The sequence below is a fragment of the Ictidomys tridecemlineatus genome, chromosome 3 (assembly GCF_052094955.1).
Source record: "Ictidomys tridecemlineatus isolate mIctTri1 chromosome 3, mIctTri1.hap1, whole genome shotgun sequence".
In the NCBI taxonomy this organism is placed as follows: Eukaryota; Metazoa; Chordata; class Mammalia; order Rodentia; family Sciuridae; genus Ictidomys; species Ictidomys tridecemlineatus.
In genome coordinates, this window is record NC_135479.1 from 201200728 (window position 1) to 201212927 (window position 12200).

A 12200-nucleotide genomic window follows, 5' to 3' on the forward strand; every position below is an offset into this window, starting at 1 on the left:
GACATCATAGGCCTTCTGAATCACATTCATAAGAGAGAAATCAGGGTGTCTAACAAAAATTTTATTCCAAGTATATGGTTCAAAGAACTTAAGATATTACTCTAGGTAAAGCCCTATTGAGTGAAGGCCAATATTCCCAAACATATGAAGAGGTATCATGTAAAAAGGTACTATGCATATTTATCTGTATTCTCAGTGGATCTCGCTAATCTAAGACACATGGAACAAATTTATTAACAGAAATTTAAAAGTCAGAGAAATCTGAGGATGAGAAGTACAACTTAGATTTCTTCAATGGATAATAAAGTGATTCTCTCTGGATTGTGTTCAAACAAGGTGGAATGAATCCTCAAAAAAGATAGAATTGAATAAAAACTGCCTAAAAATAGAATTGGTTAATTAAGAGCCTTTTTGAACTAAGATATATGTATGCATTAAAACCTTCTTTTCCCGATTTTATAAGAATTTTTTAAAAAGGAATTGAAGCAAAACTGCCTAGGTTTCAGTCACCACTATTCCTAGTTGGGTGATACTGAGCAAATGATCTAAGTAGGTGCATAAATTTCTTAACTGTAAAGTGAGGATAAGTGGATCAATGTGAAAAATCACATGAGTTAATATGTAGAAGACACAGAAAAATAGCAGAGTAAATATACACTCCAAAACAATTAATATTTTATAGAAGACTTAAAAGTTCAAGTTCAACTCTGGGACACTATTGTTCACACCATGTCCCCACAGAAACTGAGATTGCCAATGAACTGACTCAATAGAGACGAGATGCAAAAGGACAGATAAACAAGCTAGATCACGTGAGGAGACCACAGCAGTGCCAATCAAGTTCCCTTCTTTCTGTACTGTGTAGGCATCACTGGTTTTTGACATGGCTGAAATCATACGTTTGGAAGAGCTTTGAGTGACTCTCTTAGGCAGATTTCAAAGATATGTAATTGTATATTTTGATTACGTATATGTACCATTATAGTTTGTTATGAATAATGTTATTTATTAGTTCCTAAATTGGAAATATAGAAACCATTCACATCATATTTATCTTAGTGTCACTCGCTGAGTTCCAATTTATTTAAATAAAATGTGTGTGCAAGTATTGCTCCCAGTTTATAGGTTTCCTTTTCGTTCTGTTGATTTTTTCCTTTGCTGTGCAAAATATTTTTGATTTGATGAAGTCCCATTTATTCATTTTGCTTTGGTTGACTGAATTTCCCATATTTGATGTAGGTTAATATACAAAATTTGTAAAGAACTCATACAACCATAGAGAAGGAAAGCAAATAATACAATTTCAAATAAGCAAAGTACTCCAGTAGACATTTCTTTAAAGAAAACCTTACAGGATATCTTGTAGTTGGCCGCAACATAGATAGAGCTGGAGGATATTCTAGTAAATGAAATAAACCAGACACCATCATGTGCTCTGTTTAGAAATTATTGTGTGAGAAATCTGACTATATTCTGTAACATATGTTTATTTAAGATCAGGGGAAAATGCATTTATATTACAGTCTACACATGTTCTTTTGGCCATTCTGTTTTTAAACTAAATTTTTGCAATAATCTTAAAACTTAAGTGTTTACTTTTATGTCCTCTCCCATCCTGGGTCTTAATTGGGCTTTTTATTCAGCATTTGAGTTTAAAGAAAAAGGAGTCAATAGTGATAGGAATTCAGGTAAGTAGATTTTATCACTGCTCCGAAAAAGCAAAGAAAAGGAAATGCCATAAAAATAATGAATTCTAGAAAAAAATACCTTAATATTTTGAGAAAAGTATTAAAAAAAAGACTTATTGTGACCACTAAGAGAAATTTTTGTTTCATTGGTACTGGAGACTGAACCTAGGTCTCATATATGCTGGGCAAGTACTCTAAGAGTGACCTACATCTCCAGCACAGAAAGTTGTTTAACTAGCACATCCTGTTAAATGGTTGAGCTAGTAGCAACAGAAAGCTGTCTGGATGTGATGCACACAGTAAAACCCTAGGTAAGTGATCACTGCACATAGAACAGTGTTTTGTGAAGGGGGGTGGGAAGAGGGTGTATGCCTGTACTCCCTGATGTATATGTCAAGGTAAATCCATGTGTGTTTCAGCCTTTGAGCATATTCTAACTGGACTTTGTCTTGTTCTCAAAATGTGCTTTCAAAAACACATTCCCTGGCTTGCAGACCCCTTGACAGAGTCAGGCAGCCGAGCCAACCTTCCAAAGGGCCACCGTCATCTCCCTTCCAGGGAATAGCATCAAGTCAACAAATTGCTTGTTTGTGGTCTGTTTGTTTTCTCAGGTTTGGGTTTTCTTTGATCTTGGGTGAGCTCAAACTAATTTGGAATAAAATAAAATCAGTTCTTTGCTTCCCTACCTTTAATCAGTAATGTCTCTGTTTTAATTAGAAGCGAAAGAACAACTCTGTGTCAAAGGAGGCAAAGGACATGCAGTCCTGCCCTGGGAGAGGGAGTTGGAGCTCAGGGTGGACAGCAAGGCAATTTGAAAAATATCTGGCCTTGTTTTCTTAGAAAAGAGAGGGAAGGTTTTGCTTCACTCTAGTTTGTTACAGCATACCTTTTCTTTTTGTCACTTCTTTATCCTCCAGTAATTTTTGTAGCACTGCCCTATTTCCGATGGAGTCTGTCACCCCTGGCATTTCCCAGCAGAATCTCGATTTTAATCATTTACTCAAGTTGCTGAGTTAAACATTATTTTGTCAGAAGGTGTTATAGTGGCAAAGGTTGACATTTTTTGCTCTTTATTGACTCAGGACATGCACAACTTCTCACTCAGCCTTCCTCATCTCACTCCTCTTTTAAGGGCTACAGAAATTACAAGTGGCAACTATTACCTTCATTAAAAATCTTAGTACGGAAACCATTTGTTCAAAATGCAAGATTTCATGAGCTAACCCAGGAGTCTCAAACTAGTGAAAAGACATTTTCAGATCTTACACATATGAGCATATCATGCTTTAATGTAACTATTTAGAGGCACATTTCTTTTATATCATTCCCTTATTTTGTTGAGTGTTTCCTCTTCACTCGCTTATGAATCATGCATAAGTGAGAATCCAAGCTTCTTTTTCAGTACAATGATTCTATTTTCCTGAACAGAAACCCTGACTGAAAAGTATTCAAAGTCAGGTTCCAAAATTAGCCAGCGGTAGAGAAGAAATCGGGTGGAAAGTTAACACACCCTTTTATTATACATCATGCAAAATTGAAACATGGACAGACGCTTCATTATGTTTCTGTTTAGTTCTGATCTTTTTTTTTTTTTTTCCTGCTGTTTAAGCAGTATCTCTTGTTCTAGAGAATATAGAGACACATTTGCAACTGAGTGACTTGGATCATCTAGTTCAGTAGTCCTCTCATTCAGATTCCAGTCAATGCTCTGTTCCTAATCTCCTCTGAAACAACTCTAGAACCCAATTTGTTTTATCTGGTATAGGTAAGAAAAAAAAAAGGACTGAAATCATTTATAAAATTGAGAATAGTTGCATCATTCTATTTATAAATGTAACTGAAAGATTATAAAGATTCTCCTTTTTTTTTTTTTTTTTGGCCATTCTCATTTTTGAGCATACTACTGTGAACACAGACTTTCATCCTCTTCATTGCATTTCTCCATCCTTAGTATCAGTGTGCTTTAGCTAGTTGGGTAGTGTATGCACCATGAAATTTGATAAGAAAATATGATGAAAATGAGATATTTAAAACTTCGTAGACAACAATGAGCCTGATTTTTAAAACAATCACCATGGTAAATAAACCATTAATGAACGTTTTATGCTAGTGAATATTCACAGTGCTCTCCCTGTTTGTATTTCCTCTGGCCACTTACACCTTATTCTCTCTAATGAAGCCACCTTTTTAAATAAATGTGTAGCTATCTAAATTCTTATTTTTGTGTTAGTCTCAGCGTCTTCTCAATTATCTCATTTTTTTTAGCAGAACGGGCTGTGGATTGGAATCATTTCTATAAAGTTGCTATAAAACTGACACCAACAACCAAAACTCAGCCAGATAAAAATACTGCCAAAAATAGCATAAGTAGTACAAATTTTTCTTGTCTAATCCTACATGTTGGGGAAAAAATAAAGGAAGGTGCTCTCTTTTCTACTACAACAGAAGAAATAGCTGTGTTTAGCCATCTGTCAGAGTTATGATCACAAGCACAAGTCCTACCTGAAAAAATTGGAGATAAAATTTTTGAAAACTCAGAGAAATTTCTATTTAACTTTTGTAAAATTAAGTTTCCGAGAATATGTGTCACTATCACAAGTAAGGAAATGTCTACTGTGTTCTTCTGGAAGCCCACCATGAAGATCCCTGTATATGGTGTCTCTAGATGCCATGGCAGATGGCAGCACCTGGAGTAGCTTGCTCTTGGGGCAACTACTGTGCTGGAACTAATGGAGTTGCCCCACCCCATCCTTGCTGCAACATTTCCCAGAAAAGAAGGTGAAAGAGGCTTTCCGTAACTTAGTCCTCTCCTTCTGGCACCCCTTACTTCCCACCATCATGGCATGGGGAAAATTTTCAAGAAATTAGGCACATGAACTTTCTAGATGACAACACAGGATGATGGAAAACAAAAATGAGGGACCGTGAGCAAGAACCACTCGATTTTCACCTGTTCAACTGGGCCTGATTTGAATTCCATTGAGGCAGAGAAAACTACTTTTGCCAGGTAAAGGACCATCTTAGAAAATGAGGCCACAGGTTCTTTTGTTGTTTAGTAAAAATCCATAGCTGGAACTCAGTATGGAGTCTTAGAGTAGGCAAGAATGGGGCAACTGGTTCCCAGCACTCGGGTCTCCTCTGAATAAATGAGGAGCAAATTAGTTCAAAAACATTGTTTGGACAATCACAAAATTATGACTCTATCCTTAAAGCTTCAAATACCATGTGCCGCAGTCTGTCTGGGCACAATTCAGGAGCCACTTGTCAAAAGAAACTAACTTTATTTTTAGAACTACAAACGCCAAACAAAACAGCTCCTCAGGGAAAAAACCCTCAGAGCCCAACTGCCACCACCGGCTTCCACATGCCTCTCACCCCCACACCAGCCTCTCAACTTCCCACAATCCTCCTGCTCTTGAGGCCGATTGGCTGGGTTGCGTGGGCAGAGCCAAAGAAGTCACCCAATGAGCAGCTCCGTGGAGGAGATGTTGCTGGGGCCGCTGTGAGCCAATCATCAGCTGGCAGTCTGAAGGGCAGGGAAACAGCCCAATGAACATCACCGCAGAGGAGCCAATCAGCTAGATGTTGCTGGGGCCACTGTGAGCCAATCATCAGCTGGCAGTCTGAAGGGCAGGGAAACAGCCCAATGAACATCACCGCAGAGGAGCCAATCAGCTAGATGTTGCTGGGGCCACTGTGAGCCAATCATCAGCCGGCAGCTGGAAGTTTGCTGGCAGCTGGATCATCAGCCGGCAGCTGAAAGTTTGCTGGGGCACCTTTGGCTGTGGCTCTCAACAACCATGATTTAAACATATAACTCCAGGCCTTCCTGGAAAACTCAGATAATCAAACTATAGATTTTTTTTTTCCCAAGTCATACCTAAACTTCTTGAAAGTTTTCCTACTTATACTGCTTCCTACCTCTAAAATGATTGAAGGTTAGAACAAAGAAGTTAAATATTTTACTATTTTGTATCTTCATTTTAAGTTATATGTCTATATGTACTTATCATATGCCAAACCAAATATAGACATTTTTTCTTTTTTGTTTTCATGCTAGGGATCAAACCAAGGTCCTTGTACATGCAAGGCAAGCACTCTACCAACTGAGCTATATCTCCAACTCAAAACCAAATATTTTAAATTTCCAAACCAGTGCTATGGAGGTAGTAGGATTGTGTGTATGACATTGATTTTATCACCTAATTCAACAAAAGAACAACTAATAGACAGCATGATAATTTAACAAGGAGATGGCATGGCAGCAGAAGCTAATCAACACTTTCCTTCCCATATTTCTAATCTTATAGAGAGATATGATTCAGTGCTTTAAAATTGTTCTCTAACAGGCCCATCTGTTAGGGACTTTCCTTCCACGTGTTCTATTGATCGCTGGGAGAAGATTGTTGAAGAATCCATTCTAATAGTAGGTCTGTGCTTTCTTTTACATTTTGTTTGTATCAATCTGGGCTTTATGTATTTTGAAGATTTTTTTTTTCATTCTTTTTATCATCTTATGTTTAAGATGCTTTACCATCATATGACCCAGCCATCCACTTCTTGGTTTTTATTCTAAAGAATTAAAGTCAGCATACTAGAGTGACACATGCATACCCTTGTTCATTGCAGCACAATTGCCAATTACCATGAGAAAAGCAGATGGGTGGATAAAGAAAATCCAGTATATGTACTCAATGGTGTTTTATTCAGCCATGAATACAAATAAAATTAGGTCATTTGCAGGAAAATGGATAAAATTAGAGGCCATTTGTTAAGTGAAATAGATGAAACTCAGAAAGTCAAGGGTCATATGTCTACTCTCACATGTGGAAGCTAGAGAGAAAATGGAAAAGAAAGATTGGAGCCAATCTCATGAAAATCAAATAGAGATCAGTAAAGGAAAGTGATCAAGTGGTGGGAAGTAGGTTAGGAGAGGCAAAGGGCTAGGCAGTGATGTTGGCCCAATTATATTGTCATATTGTGTATTGTGTGCATGTACAAATAAGAAACAACAAATCCTATCAGTGTACTATTATAATGCACCCATAAAAGATGTGGGGAAAAAAGATGTTTTTAACATTTCAAAATACATATAACATAAAAGTTATCCTTCTCTCTTTTTTAAGCATATAGGCTCAGTGACATTAAATTCAGCTGTAAGGTTGCCACATACATCTTAATTATTTGCATCTTGTTAAAATGGAATTCTGCATCCACTAAACAATAACTTCCCATCATTCCCCCCTCTCATTCCCTGGCAACCTCCATTCTACCTTTGTCTCTATAATTTTGGTCACTCCAACTACCTCAGATGAGTAGAATCATATAGTATTTATATTTTAATCACTGCCTTATTTAAATTGGCATAATGTCCTCCAGGTCCATCCATGATGTAGCATACCTCAGAGTTTTCTTTCTTTTTAAAGGCTGAATAATGTTACATTGCTCATGAACATTTTGCCTATTCATTTCTCTGTTAATGGATGATTGGGTTACTTCCACGTTTTTAGCTACTGTGAAAAATACTACCGGGAACATGGGTGTGCAAGTATCTCTTTAGTTCCCTGCTTTCAGTATATTTGGATATATAAACAGAAGTGGAAATTCTGTAGTATATGGTAGTTCTATTTTTCATTTTTAAGGAACTGCTATACTGTTTTTCCACAATGGGTGTCATATTTTATATTCCCACCAACAGGACACTAAGATTCCAATTTCTCTACATTCTCACCAACACATTTTCTGGTTTTGTTTGTTTGCTTGTTTAAAATAGCCATTCTAATGAATGTGAGGAGGTATCACATTATAATTGGCTATGTTTTCTTTTAAAGATTAGTGACCAGTGGGATGTAATAGGAACCTCAGGAATAAATACCGATGTGTATTATTAAAAGTTTTTTTGACAAGAGAGCCAAAATCATTCTATGAGTAAAAGAGTCTTTAAAACCAACAGCATTGGGAAAATTGGATATCCATATGCCAAATAATGAAGTTGGACCTCAATAACATCGTATGCAAATATTAACTCAAAGTGCATTAAAGAATGAAATGTTATCTACAAAAGCTATAGAGAAATGTATGAATCAACAGCTTCAGGACATTGAATTTGGCATGATTCTCTGAATATGACAACAAGAAAATAATCAACAACAACAAAAAAATAGATTGGAATTGATGAACATTTTTAAAACTTGGGCATCGAGATGGTTTCAACACTGTCAAAAAGACAACCTGTAGAATGAAATAAAATATTTGCGGATGATCTATCTAATATCTGGAATGAGCCAATTCCCACTCCTTGATATATATCCAAAGGATTTAAAATCAGCATACTACAATGACACACCCACAATGTTTATAGAAGCTCAATTCACAATAGCTAAGCTGTGGAGCCAACCAAGGTGCCATTCAACAAATGAATGGATAAAGAAAATACGGTATATATACACAATGGAGTATTAACCAGCCATAAAACATGATTATGACATATTCCAGTAAATGGATGGATCTGGAGATTATCAAGGTAAGCAAAACAAGCCAATCCCCAAATACCAAAGGTCTAATGTTTTCTCTGATATGTGGAAGCTAACTCAAAATGTGGGGCAGGAAGAATAGAAGTTAGGTGGATTAAACAAAGGGGAATGAAGGGAAGGAGAGACAGGAAAAGGAGAGACAGTGGAATGAATCTGAGATAACTTTCCTATGTACATATAGGAATATATCAAAGTGAATCTCACCATCACGTACATCCACAAGACTGGGATCCTAAATAGAATAAGATATATTCCATGTTTTTATAATTATACCAAAATGGAGTCTACTGTCATGTATAACTAAAAAGAACCAATAATAAACTAAATAATTATTTTCATAATTAGCAAAGGATATGAGTAGACATTTCTCCAAAGAAAATGCATAATTTGTTTTGTGTATTTTGAAGCTGTATGTAGCCACATACACAGTTAAGATGTTAATCTTCTTGATGAGTTGACTCTTTGACTGTAATGCAATATCTCTCTTTGCTCCTAGCCCCCACCTCTGCCTCATGGTCTACTTCTCTCGATACTCATTTCATCACTTTCATTGTCTTTCCATGACTCTTCCATGATATATCTTCCAGCATGGTTTCACTCGTAACTTATTTTTATCATGCAATTAAATGGCCTTTCATGAGTAAAATATATTCAAATCATTTCTTTTTTAAATCCAGTCTGACAATGTCCACACTTTAATTATTTTGTTTACAGTTGTACATTTAATATAATTAGTGACATTTAAAATTGTGCCTACCATATTATTAGTTTTTGCTTTCTGTTCTCTTGGCCTCACATTCCTTCATCTCCCAGTTTTGCTTTCCTTTGAATTATTTGAACATTTCCCATTGAACAGACTGAGGGTTTTCTATGCTATTTCTTCTTCCATTTACTTCAGGCTTTTTTTTTTTTCTTTTTTTTTTTTCTTTTTTTTTTTGCCGAAAGCAGTAGCTGGAGTGCCTGGAAATTATGCCTTTTGTTTTTGTATGTTTTTATTGTCAGAGTTTGTGATCCACCATCAACTTTCATCATCTCTGCAAACTTACACTGCAGAGGAAGCCTCAGTCCTGCTAGCTATTGTTCTCAGTCCCTGGTATGGTCTGGCTGTTGCTGGATTCTGGGCTCCTGGTGGTGGTTGGCAAGAGTTTCACTCTGGTAGGTTCAACCCCAGCTTTTATCCTGTGTGTGCAGCCTCCTAAGATGGAAGAACGGAGGGTCTTCATATATATATGAAAGAATGAATTCAGAAGCAGCTGGGATTTGGTATAATTTCCCAAGAAGATGCAAGCCACTTTCTGCAGTCTTTTACAAGCAAGAGGACCCCTTGTGGTTTCCTGCATTGTCCTCAGATTTTCATGTGAGTTACTAAGGGAGCTTCATTTTAAAAAGCTTGCAAGACAGAATCTGGACTCACATTCATTCTTCCTGCCTTGTATGGAAGTTAGCCCATCCTTGGTCCTTAGTGCTTTATTTGTCTTGATAAAATCCCACCTGATTTTTAAATATTTGCTTTTATGGCAACTGCTAAGCAGTCTCTTTTTCCTTCAATATTTTGGCCAAGGGAGCTAGTTCTTTTGCCCTATTTCCTCTTTGGGGATATATTTCTCTTTGGAATTTAAGTAATTTGGTTGAATTGCAAACTCAGCTTTCTGATAGGCTCAAGAAAAGTTATGATTTTGCAGTTTGTTTTGACCTCTCTATTCAAATCATAGGAATGTTCTTTCTCTTATTTTTTTTTTTTTACATCTTAGCCAGAAGTAGGAATCCCTTACTCTGACTTGGCCACAACTGCATAATCTAAAAATTAATGAATTAAAATGTAGCTACAATGAACTGTAGAAATAAATGCATTGACAAGCTTTGTGCTGATAACACCTTAACTTGAAGATGGTAAGCCATGTTGGAAACTGTTCCAACATCAATCATCAAATAAAAAGCGAAAAGTAGGATCAAGCTGACGCACATTTGTCTATCGAAGGAGAGTAGCCAGGTTTATTCATTGAGACAGAATGTGTTAAGGTTTCCTCCCACATTTCTTTGTGTGTGTGTATGTGTGTGTGTGTGTGTGTGTGTGTGTGTGTGTGTGTGATTTTACCATTATTTTTAATATTCTGTAATTTTTTTTGCGAACTTTATATGATTTACTCCTTGAAATTTTTCAATGATTTTAATTATTAAACCTTTTGAGGGTAATGGAATCACACTATAATCCAAAAGGAAGGGACATTGATTTAAGATCCAAAGAGAAGTGACATTGACAAGAGCAATTTTATTAAGAGATAGGCAATCCATAAATCATCTCCATTAGTTCAATAGAAGCTTAGTTCCATTTTCCAAACATGTGTATTATTAACAAACTGTAAATTATCATAGTGAAGGTAATTTTTGTTCACTGAACTTTTATTTAGGTCAGAAAAGAAAATGCTCCAAGATATTTTAGAAACCATTTTAACAATGTGTACAGAAATAAAATGGCTTTATCCATTAATGCTTAGTTCAACAGAAAATTAAATTAACTAGAACATCCTATTCCCAGAGAAATCCAGTTTTATAATAACCAAAATACCTTAGAAATATTTATAAGGATTTCTTCTGGGAAGGTCACTGCCTTTTCATCAATGTGGGTCCATTTCTTCAAGATCCCTCCAATGTAAAGTTTTATTATCACTTGACAAAAAATATAAAGCAGTTTATCATCACATGATATTTTAGTAGAAAATCAAATATATTTTCTGTGTGTTCATAGAAATTTACATCTGGAATTAATTTATATATGCATATAATAGTATAAGGCATTTTAACAACTTTTTAGAAAATATCCAAAAGTGAACAGTGCATTTATTCTGCGAGTGTTAGAGCTGAACTAATAGTTAAAGAAAAGAAACAATAAAGAACCATTGCCTTGGACAATCTTTGTGTTATCACACACATCACATACCCAACGTTCACTTTTCTTCTTTCAAGAGCATCCTTAATTTTAGTCCCATTTAGAATATGCCTTGAATAAACTTGGTACTTGGTCCATAAAGCTGCCTGGGTCTTTTTTAATCCAGTCTAAATTTTTCATACATTGATGAACTGACATCTTTGCTTACATTTATTTTCTTTTTTCTGTTTTTTTTTTAATGGAATGAAACACAAGACCTTTTGGACAGCAACAGTGTGTATGTTAAAGTGGTACTAAGATGAAGACCAAAACAGACAAGTAGACCAATGGTACAGAATAGAATACACAGAGACAAACCCACAAAAATACAATTATCTCATACTAGCCAAAGACACTATAAACATACAATGGAGAAAAGATAGCTTGTTTGACAACTGGTGTGGAGAAAATTGGAAATCCACATGTAGCACAATGAAATTAAACCCCTATATCTTACCCTGCACAAACTCAACTCCAAGTGGATCAAAGATTTAGGCACTGAAACAGAGACCCTGTACCTAATAGAAGAAAACAGGCCCAAATCTTCACCATACCAGCTTAGGATATGACTTCCTTAATAAGACTCCTAAAGTGTAAGAAGTAAAATTAAAAATCAATAAATGGGATCTATTCAAACTAAAAAGCTTCTTCTCAGTAAAGCAAACAATCAATAACATGAAGAGAGAGCCTACAGAATGGGAGAAAATCTTTACGACATGTATCTCAGATAGAGCATTAATCTCTAGGATATATAAAGAGCTCAAAAAATTCAACACCAGAAAATCCTGAATAACCCAATCAATAAATGGGCTAAGAAACAGAACAGACACTTCATGGAAGAAATAAAATTGATCAACAAATATATTTTAAAAATGTTCAACTTTTCTAGAAGTTAGAGAAATGCAAATCAAAACTACTCTATAATTTCATTTCACTCAAGTCAGAATGGCAATTATTAAGAATATAAGCAACAATGAATGTTGGTGAGGTTGTTGGGTTGGACTGCAAATTGGTACAACCACTATGGAAAGCACATTGGAGGTTCCTCAGAAA

General features: G+C 35.7%; 1 long non-coding RNA gene across 1 annotated transcript; it reads left to right on the forward strand.

The window, feature by feature from the left end:
• The first annotated feature begins 1911 nt into the window (after window positions 1-1911).
• LOC144375904 (uncharacterized) lies at window positions 1912-10170 on the forward strand. Its single transcript, XR_013435755.1, has 2 exons — window positions 1912-1999; window positions 9224-10170. It is a non-coding gene; the product is annotated as an uncharacterized LOC144375904 (long non-coding RNA).
• The last annotated feature ends 2030 nt before the right edge of the window (window positions 10171-12200 follow it).